A 10,939-nucleotide genomic window follows, 5' to 3' on the forward strand; every position below is an offset into this window, starting at 1 on the left:
GAGACATGCAAGTTGACAAACTTCGGTTATATGATGATGATCCCTAGTGAGTAGAGTACGGGATAAACACCAATGTTAATCAATAACCATAAAATCTGCTGCTTAGTTTTAATCCATTCGTTCTAAAATATAAGATATTCAAGTTTCGTCCTAAGTTAAACTATGTTAAATTTGAATAAAAATATAATGAAGGGTATTAACATCTACCATATCAAAGAGATATATTATAAAAAATATATATTCATAATGTATCCAATTAAACTAATTTTAAGTCCTACATATTTTTTTTTTCTTTTTCTATAAGTTTGATCAATAATTTGAATTAGCACAAAACTGGATTTTTTACATTTCAAGATCATAGCGGCAAAACTTGCCCATCTAAATCAAATCCTAAACTCGATAGAGATGTTCGTATTTCACTAACCTTGATACATAAATAAACGAAGCTATTCCCCATCAATCTTATATTTTGGAAGATGAACGGGGCACTGTCTTTAAAACTTCACTTATAGTGGCGTAGTAACTTTTTTACGTGGATCTTTCAGGAAATCAAATTGTTTTCAATGTCAGTTTTAAATCTAGCTATATCTAATAACTTTAATTTATATGGACTATTTTATTTAGGCACCTTTAGTATTTGAGTTTTATACGAGCTCTTAGGCTATTTTTCTTTCCAACTCTTATATGGTAATTAAATGGCTATTTTAATTTATTATCATGAATTAAATATTTATTAATTACATTAGCCCTAGAATCTTTGGTTTAATCTAAACGATAGACAATCGCAAAAACATAATGGTGTAGATTTTTTTTCCTTTTTGATCAATATCGTAATTTTTAGGATCTCTTGACGAACATAGTGACTTATTTCACACTGATAAGTGATACTCCCTGCATTGCAAATTTTCAGACATTTTGGCTTTTCTAGATATAATAGTTTTGTATGCATTTAGATAAACATTATGTTCAGATACATAGATTTCACGTCGGTTCTGGCTAAAGTCAAGACATCTTCTAATTTGAAAGGAGGGAGCAGTACATAGATTTCATGCCGGTTCTGGCTAAAGTCACCAAGTGCCAAAAAAAAAAAAGTTGTCCCACCTGTCATATGTACCCCCACAGGTCTATAGCTCGTTTGATTTTTTTTTTTGAGTAAAAAACCTGTTCGTTGGTCGGTTTCTGGACTGATAAGCTCGGTTAATGCTGATTTATTATGAGAGGAAAAACGTTGCTAGTTGATAAGCCCGGGCTCAACCAGCGAAAAGGCTGAAAGTCTATGGCCCGCAAAGGAATCCTCACCCAGGAAAGCGGTCCAGGCCCATCTGCGCCCGAGCACGGAATCCTCACCCAGGAAAGCGGTCCAGGCCCATCTGCGCCCGAGCAAATGTACTCCGTAAGTCCTAGGGGCTAGGGCGTAGCGTCCTGGACTCTCCGTCTCTCCCGATGCGACAAACAGATTGGGATTGGGAGGAGTCCAGGCCCATTTTGCGGGTGCTCGGTCCGTTGCTCTAATGCTCTGACGACAACTAGACACCTGTTCCACTTTAATAATCCAATCCAAGTGTATAGCTGCACAACTCCGCTCCGCAACCCAATTCCGCCGGTGAGGATTCACCACACGCCAGGTCGCTCCTCGATCGCGGAATCCCCTTCCTGCTGGTGCGCCGTCTTCCGTTGCTCCGGTAAGAACCCTCGCTCGTCGCGCGTCGCGCGTCGCTCGGACTAGAAGCCCTGCTCTTCTCTATCAGTCGTCGCTCGCTCGTCGGGATAGGGAAAATTAATGCGATTCCGAAATCTTGCCTGTTCGTCTGTTCGCGCGATGCCATAGCGAACAATGCAATCATCATCCTTTTGGTTGTTTTCTAAATAAAAGCGAGTCTCGTCTTTTTCTAGGCAAAGTCAATGCGATTTCGAAATCTTTTCTGACGAAGCATACACTCATCGTGGCACCAGTGGGTGGAGCTAGTAATCGTACTAGCAGTAGGATCATAAATCTCAGCCCACTCCACCGGCAGCGGACCCTCTTCAGCGCTTCCTATATTGACTCGTCGATCGATCGCTTCCTTCCTTGCTGGCGCCGGCTGCAGCCTGCAGGTACGACACGGATCCTCATCTCGCACCGCATAGAATGCGATCGCTTGCCTTTGCCTCGTAGTGATTTTGTCGGGTCAAGGATGGATCTCGGCTCGGTTCTCCGGATCATCCTCTTACCACGATCTGGGTTTTTTGGGAAGGAACCGAGGTTTTGAGGTTAGATTTCCATTTCCTCCTAGTCGTAGGTAACGGGCTATGGTGGCCGTTCCATCTCGGGGAGCGCTGCGGCCGCAGCGGGATGGTGGCTGTGGACTGTGGAGCGCTTCAGTTAGTGGGGAATGGGTTGCGTGGAAGGCATTGACTGGTGCTCAGGAGGAGCGAAGGTGGAAACGAGATTGGGACGAGCGACGTTCAGGAGTCCAGATGAGCTTAAAGCTAATCATCCTTCCTTCAGATACAGCAATACAGAATGAGTGGGCGTGCTCCACAGGGAATTATTAGACAAAATGGCATTTTACAGACCATCCTGAAAGTATATTTTCTTCGGGCAGTTGTTAGCGCAGCCGCAGCAACTGTGGTCTGGTATATATAATAATCTATAGTAGTTTGCTCATAGGACGTAATCCTAAGATCAATTAATCGGTTTGCATACTCCAAATTACAGCATTCTCAAGTGCCATGCTACATACAATTCGTCTGTTCTGATGAGATGGTATTTTCATGTTTTTTCCCCAGGACATGTGCCTTTTGATCCAAGGGCTTAGCATACGCCAGATCTCTAAGTGGATACTGGAAATTCCTTCTGTCTCCTTCAGCGGAAAGTGTTCCGGAGAGATTCTATTGTGCTCATTTTGATGATTCAAATTGGGCGGCTTTGCCAGGCACGGTGCTACAACCTCCTTCTGCCTTTTCAACTTGCTTTTTAGCTGAGAAGGTGCTTGCTGTTTAGCATGTTCTCTTGCACATCATTTGAGAATTATTCTCAAGTGAGTCCTACTTGCTTGCAGTTCCCTCAAATTGGCAAATGCATGGGTTTGACCGTCCAATCAACACAAATATGACTTATCCTTTCCCATTGAACCCACCATTTGTGCCGGCTGATAATCCCACGGGTTGTTACAGGACAGTTTTTCACATCCCAAAAGAGTGGAAAGGTATGCTATTTACATGATATTTGGTAATCTTTCTTTTCTGTACAGCAATCATGGTATGTTGGTGCTAATTGCCGCCCAATTTTCTGTTCTCTGTTCTGAATCCTTCTATTCCCCCTTTCTTTTCTCTCTCTCCCTCCCTCCCTGCGATGATGATTTGGATGACGTTGTCATTATATCGAATATTTGTCTTGTTCGAGAAGATATGTGGTTCATGAACTTGAAAAGGAATAGCTGACAGTAGCAGACCTGTTCTGAAGCTCTGTGTTGGTTTCACAATGTTTGTGCGATTCTTGACAAGTTTTGGCCAGGCATGATTATTGCATAGCTGTCTATCTCCTTGGACAAACTTCTCTGTGTTGGTTACATATACATGTTTTTATTTATTTCCTTTTCCCCCTTTGCTATGCTATTCCTTTAATGTCTACTGGGATGCGTCTTATGACATTTTCTAAACTTTTTCCATTCTTTGACATGGATAACACCTTTGTCTCTGACATTTAAATGGATCTAGTTCTTACAGTTGTCCCTAACATTCTCCGTCATCCATTTTGCACAATTCTGTGCTGATTATGATTTCTGATAGGTTTGTAACAGCCCAACTTACAGCCTGTTCATTTTTTGCTGTTGATCTTGCTGAAAGGAGGATCTTGCTGCACTTTGAAGCTGTTGATTCTGCATTTTTTGCTTGGGTAAATGGAGTACCAATTGGGTATAGGTATGAAAAAACCGCAAAATGCTTTGATTTTCTTTCCTTGTACTCTATTTTAATCTGCAATCTACAGTACAAATAATTTATCAAGTTAACAATGTTGATGGTAAACTAATCCCTTGTCCACCTATTTACTGCCAATGGATCCTGTGAAGCCTGTTATTGTTATCACTGTTTCGGTATCTGACTCATAATTTTTGTGTACTACCCTTAAAAGGTTTCTGTATATAAGAAAGTGGAATATACGATTGTCTGCAACCACAAATTGTTTGTTGTTTGGTATCCAAAAAGTTTACACATATAGATCTTTTCAGCATTTTAGTTTCCATTTAACATATTTCACTTTCTATTTGAAAAAAGCGAAGATTCTTCCCAGTTCCCAACCTTATAAACATGTTTTCCTGCTGTGAATTGTTTTCTGAATGCTTAAATGTATAAAATTCTGTTTTCTATATGAACATAGCTTTAAAAAATTGCACCTCGAAATATGATAGCTTAAATATTTTGGTTGTGATTTAGGAGTGTTGTGCTGCTGGCTACCTGTTGTTTGTATTTTTTTTCCTTTTCGGACACTTTTGAGACAACAAAATTCTTGAAGATTTTTAATTATACATAAGGTGTTATAGTGCTCTATCTGGTTTGACCTATTTTGGTAATTATAGATTTGTAATGAATTGTTTGTTTGATTGAGCGTTGCTTGACGATCAATGCAACCAGGACAGCAGGCTTCCTGCTGAGTTTGAAGTTACCGACTGCTGCCATCCTTGTGATTCGGACAAGGAAAATGTCCTTGCTGTTCAAGTTATGAGGTGGGGTGATGGCTCTTATCTTGAAGATCAGGATCACTGGAGGCTGTCTGGTATTCACAGGGATGTGCTCCTACTATCAAAGCCACAGGTTACTCCTTGTTTCTTACATGGCATTTAATGAATTTCTAGCTATTATTTTGCATCTTCTAAAAAATAGAGGGGATCTTTAAGGTTCATATTTGCTTTTAATATGACCTCATTTAAACTTGAATTAGGTGCCTGATGTCATGAGTTTTTCAAGATATGGCATAATAACTAAGGCAGAAATGCACATGGCATTCGCCTATCTCCACAAAAGCAAGATAAATATGGATCCTTTTTGTGCTTACACTCTCAAAAGAATATGGAGCATCAGCCGTGTACTTTTCCTCTTTTAGACTGTCAGTGTTTAACATACTCCTCTACTAAATAATTGTGAGTCCACTGTTCTGTTATAACCTCTCGCTAGGAAGAATCATGGGCTGCATTGTTTTACTGAAAAGGGGGATGTACTAACTTGTTGAGATTATACACTGCATTTACATTTGTATTCGTTTTCTCCATTCCTTTTCTTAAAGAAATTATTCTTGGGTCTCCAAATTTTTTGGGTTATGAAGTGCTCATATGTTCTTTGCAGATTTTTATCACAGATTACTTCTTCAAAGCAACCTTGGATGATAATTTCAGTTTAGCTGATATTGAGGTAACTCTAGTCCTAATCTTGGCAGGGTTATCCGGTTTTGCGAATTGGTTAGTGCCTTAGTGGAGATGATTTGATTCATGACACACATGTTCCGGGAAAAACTAATGAAGATGGTTGAAGACCATTTCTTTCCTTTCTTCCTTCGTTCTTTTGGGTAGGAATGTTAATATAACCTTCAAAGTTCAAACATTTCTTACAGTAATAACTGATATCTGTTACTCAGAACCACATGATCAATCAATTAACCAACCACCAAAGGACTTGTAGATACATTTAGAATCTTATGCTGTTATTGCAACAGATAATCATTATGTGCTTATCCAGCTTTCGTGCTTGCTTCGATTGCTATAGCTTTTTATGCCCCATCTTTTCAAAACCAAACAACAGGCAACACATTTTCTAGGGGAACTCATTTGCCATTTCCTGTTTTTTTTTTCTCATACGGCAAAATATAGGTATTGTAATTGCTGATTCTGCACAAGTCAAGGAATTATTTAATCTGATATTGCTATGTAGTTTAGTTCACTTCTAATGTTATTTAGTATGTCAGGTCGAGGTGGAGATTGACTCACACAAGCAAGACCGGGAGCATGTCCCAACTTTGTCTATTGAAGCAACACTCTTTGATAACTCTGGACTATCTAACAGTATAGATGCTGATCTTTCATATGCTAATGCAGTCAATTTGAAACCGAAGCCAAAACCAACTCGAAGCCCTTGTCGTGGTTTTCGTGGTTATGTTCTTGGTGGAAAAATAGAAAATCCAAAACTTTGGTCTAGTGAGCATGTAAGAGATATAATAACCCCAGGGAAATTCTATTGCCAAACATTACTGTTACAGTTCAACTGTATAAAAGCTATGTCTTTTAACTATTCTTCCTCTTGTAACAGCCCAACTTATACACGCTTGTTGTTCTCCTTAAAGATGCCAATGGGAAGCTTATTGACTGTGAGTCATGCCAAGTGGGCATTCGTAATGTGGTCCTGGCACACAAGCAAATGCTTGTCGATGGATGTCCTGTTGTACTAAGAGGTGTCAACAGACATGAGCACCATCCACGCCTTGGAAAGACAAATTTAGAAGCATGCATGATTGAGGTTGATGTCTTCCTCTGTCATTTTGGAGAACATTTTTAAGTTTTTAACATATCTCTTTGGTTTGATTTAATCATCTGCCCAGGTTCAGATTCTTACAATCTATCTATTTGTGACAGGATGTGATTTTGATGAAGCAAAACAATATCAATGCTGTTAGAAATAGCCACTACCCACAGCACCCGAGGTGGTATGAGTTATGTGACATCTTTGGTCTTTATGTCATAGATGATGCCAACATTGAGACACATGGTTTTGATGATTCTAGCACTTTCAAGCATCCTACACTAGAACCTATCTGGGCAAATGCAATGCTTGATCGTGTTGTTAGCATGGTGGAGAGAGATAAGAATCATGCATGCATTATTGTTTGGTCCCTAGGAAATGAATCTTCATATGGACCTAATCATGCTTCCATGTCTGGTAAAACATTCTTACCTGTCAGTTCATTTTTTCTGTATCTTATCTTATCTAATGGTAACATTCATCTAGGGTGGATTCGTGAAAGGGATCCAACAAGACTCCTCCATTATGAGGGAGGTGGTTCCAGAACATCATCCACAGATATTGTGTGCCCCATGTATATGCGTGTCTGGGATATTGTTAAGATAGCAAAAGATCCATCTGAAACAAGGCCTCTAATTCTTTGCGAGTATGCTAAGCATGACCTCACATATCAATAACTTGATTCCCTTTGTCTGTATTCATATGATTTTGATTAAGATACTTTTTTCCTTTTGCTTTCAAGATATTCACATGCTATGGGAAACAGTAATGGGAATATTGATGCCTATTGGATGGCCATAGACAACACTTTTGGACTCCAAGGAGGTTTTATATGGGACTGGGTTGATGAGGTATCACCTATTTACTTTCATCCACTCTTGACCTTTGCGTGATTCTAGTTTCTATAAGCCTCTAGGACTTTCTTATGTGTCTCACTGGTTGGGTTACGTTATGATTTATGACCTGCTTCTTTGATGAGTGGATAAAGTAGAACAGGATTATAACAAGCCGATTTCTTTAACTTTCATCATTGCCTAAAAATCTTGTCAAGCTAATCTAGTACATTGCTACAGCCTACAAATGAAATGCTGTAAAATGTATCATTGACGAATTTTGTTTATTTTCTTATGCCATCGTTTGTTTCTCACCACTATCCTTTTCCTTTTTTGTTTCAGGGTTTACTGAAGGAGGACTCAGATGGATCTAAATTTTGGGCATATGGTGGTGACTTTGGAGATACTCCAAATGACTCCAATTTTTGCCTCAATGGCATTGTGTGGCCTGATCGGACGATTCACCCAGCTGTTCATGGTAACCGGAAAAAAAAGGGCGTACCCAGTGCAGAGAGCTCTCGCTCTGTGCGGGGTCTGGGGAAGGGTGTTAGTGGCAAGCCTTACCCTCGCCTATGCAATACGAGGAGACCGCGACTCGAACCCGGGACCTTCCGGTCACAGGCGGTAAGACTCTACCGCTTGCAGCCAGGCCGCTGGAAGGTATGTAGAATGTTCATGGGGGAGCTAAGAACATGCTGCCCGTACTTGTATGGTAGGCAATTAATAACAATTAATACATGCCAAAAGTACTAACATAGGCAAGTGTAAATCAAGTGGACTACTAAATCTGTCATAGAATGCCCTGTACTCGTATGTATTTAAATGTATATATTTTTGGTTCATCCCCATCGTGTCTGATGCACAAGCGCGTTCAGCATTATGTTGGTCTAAAAAATTTGAAGGGTCCCAATAGTAAATGGCTTTACGTAGAGCAAACTGAAATGTACTGTATGACATAGCTAGTCGTGGCCTGTGATTGAAAACTCTTGGCAAACTGACTTCTCATAGTTTCACTATAAGCAGCTGCAATGTCCTCCTTCATTGGTTCCTTTTTTTTAACGTAAAAAACTAACATAAATTCGGCCATGGGATATTGGGCATCCTCCCCACTAGGCCACCAGGTAGTTTCATTTTCTGTCAAAAGTTCTGTGAATTTGTTTTCTAATACTATCGTTGAACCGTTCTCGCTCATTCCCATATGTACCAGTCATATTACTCTTGCCAAGCTTTTAACCAACTTTTGGAATTTGATGTTTCAGTACCTTTACTTTTACCCATTTAAGAAAACTTGGGATATATTTTTGTAAAGGAACGTTGCTAAAGCCTAAAACTCATGGTGCTTTTACAAACAACAGGTCAGCGGCGTTGAGCTTATGAGCAAGGGGATACTCCACTGCTTTTGGACGCGCACCAACTGACAACGACAAAGGAGGTTTCTTCACCAAGCCATATGCTTCGCGATGGAGAGAAGCCTTCCTTGACAACGTCACGTTCCACAGCAGCCAGTTCTCCGTCAAGGAATCACCGGACAACACCGTGGAGTTCTCCACCGTCTACTACGGTGTTCCCGGGCACTTACCGAAGCCTGATGACGAAGCCTCCGAGTCCATTATCTTCCGGGTGAAGATGGTCTGCCGGATTCACGAGTCAGGCGACGTGGTTCTCGACTACGAGGTGAACCCCAGGAGCGACCTCCCTCCCCTTCCACGGGTGGGCGTCGTGTTCAGCGCCGAGAGGTCCCTGAGCCACGTCACGTGGTACGGGCGTGGGCCCTTCGAGTGCTACCCGGACCGCAAGGCGTCGGCGTGTACGAGAGCAGCGTGGAGGAGCTACATGTGCCGTACATTACCCCCGTGGAGTGCGGCGGGCGGGCCGACGTCAGGTGGGTGGTGCTCCGCGACGCGGGCGGGCTCGGACTGTACAGCGTCGGCGCACGGCGGCTCCCCGCCGATGCAGATGAGCGCCAGCTACTACGGCGCCGCGGAGCTGGACAGGGCGACGCACGTCCACAGGCTGGTGAAGAGGGACGAGATCGAGGTGAGGAAGCGACGTGTTTTTGTTTTTGAGCTCCTGGCCGGCATCGTCCGAGTTGCTGCGAAGTGGTCGGGGAGTGATGGCTCGGCTTTGTGTTTGGTTTGCAGGTGCATGTTGACCACATGCACATGGGGCTGGGCGGCGACGACAGCTGGTCGCCGTGCGTGCACGAGCAGTACCTGCTGCCGACGACGCGGTACACCTTCTCTCTGTGGCTCTGCCCCCTGGTGCCGACGTCGTCGTGCCATGACATCTACAGGTCTCAGCTTCCCAGCTGATGGTGCCGTGCCGGAGGCCCGTGAAGAGAGAGACCCGTCGTCCGTCGAGCCTTGCGAAAGCGAAACAACAATGAACCAGAGACGCATTCGATCCTGCAATGGCCTGGCCAGTGAATGAAGTATTAAAATAATTATAAGAATAGGTCATGTTAGCTTTCTCTTATAATCTGTTTTTTTCGGTTTGTTTTTTCAGCAGTAACTGTGTTTTCTCTCTCACAATAAATCAACCGGAACAGTGTTTCGTCTTGGTTTTTCAGCGAAGCGAATGGGGCAATATAATAAAGCAGAGAAGCATTCGCTCCTGCAAGCTGCAACGGCCTGGTTTCGGTGATGTTCTAACAAATCCTGGATATGTTTATCGGTTATACACAAACGTGCGTGGCGTTGCATGGAACTCAACACGTCAATCAGACTCCATTGCATAGAACTTAACACGTCTTCAAATCGAATTTTGTATCATCTTCAATGTCTTGAAATTGAATTACATGAGTATGGGATCATGAATCTGGATCATATTGAGATATGGAGAACGCGAGGGCGGATCACATATTGAGACATGGAGAACACGAGGGCACTTTGGGAAGTAAAAACGGACTTGCTAGCGCCCGGGCGTCCGGCGCTAGCGTGTCGGGCTCGCGAGGGAGCGCACTAGTAGTGGTTTTGCGCTGCCTCAGAAGTCGCCCCGGACGTCGTCCGCGTTGCTGACCGTTTTTCACGCGTATCCCATGTGCAACGCCCGGTCTGCTTTTGAAACATCTAGATGCAACAAACACTTGAAACAAGCATATGAAACACTTGCGAAAACGTCTGAAAATATTTGAAAACCATTGCAAACATAGCAACATCCATACGAAATACTTGCAAATATACGTATGAAACACCTGGAAACATATGCTTGCAACATGCATGTATATGCAACATCTAGATCTACTTTTGCCACGTCCAGACAAAACACTTGCAACACTAGTCTGAAACAGATGAAACATTTGAAACATACACTTGAAACATACGTGTATAGCCATTACAATATGTGCAACATCTCGATCTACTTTTGTAACATCGATGTACAACACTTGTAATATACCTCGGAAATATCTGAAACACTTGAAACATACTATTGCAACATGCCCTTTTAGCATAGCATCTGCTTGCTGATTGGACAAATGGAGGCTCGTCGAAGTGGAGCTCGACGTCGACACGAAGCTCGAAGCCACGGAGTGGCGCAGAGGTCACCGGTGTGGAGCTCGTTGGCGGCACGGACCTCGGCAGGGGCGGGGCAAGCGGATGGAGCATGGCCGCGACGGG

At 42.5% G+C, this 10,939-nt stretch overlaps 1 pseudogene; it reads left to right on the plus strand.

The window, feature by feature from the left end:
• The first annotated feature begins 1,537 nt into the window (after positions 1-1,537).
• On the plus strand, positions 1,538-9,920 carry LOC136457140 (uncharacterized; annotated as a pseudogene).
• The last annotated feature ends 1,019 nt before the right edge of the window (positions 9,921-10,939 follow it).

The sequence above is a fragment of the Miscanthus floridulus genome, chromosome 6, assembly GCF_019320115.1.
Source record: "Miscanthus floridulus cultivar M001 chromosome 6, ASM1932011v1, whole genome shotgun sequence".
Lineage (NCBI taxonomy): Eukaryota > Viridiplantae > Streptophyta > Magnoliopsida > Poales > Poaceae > Miscanthus > Miscanthus floridulus.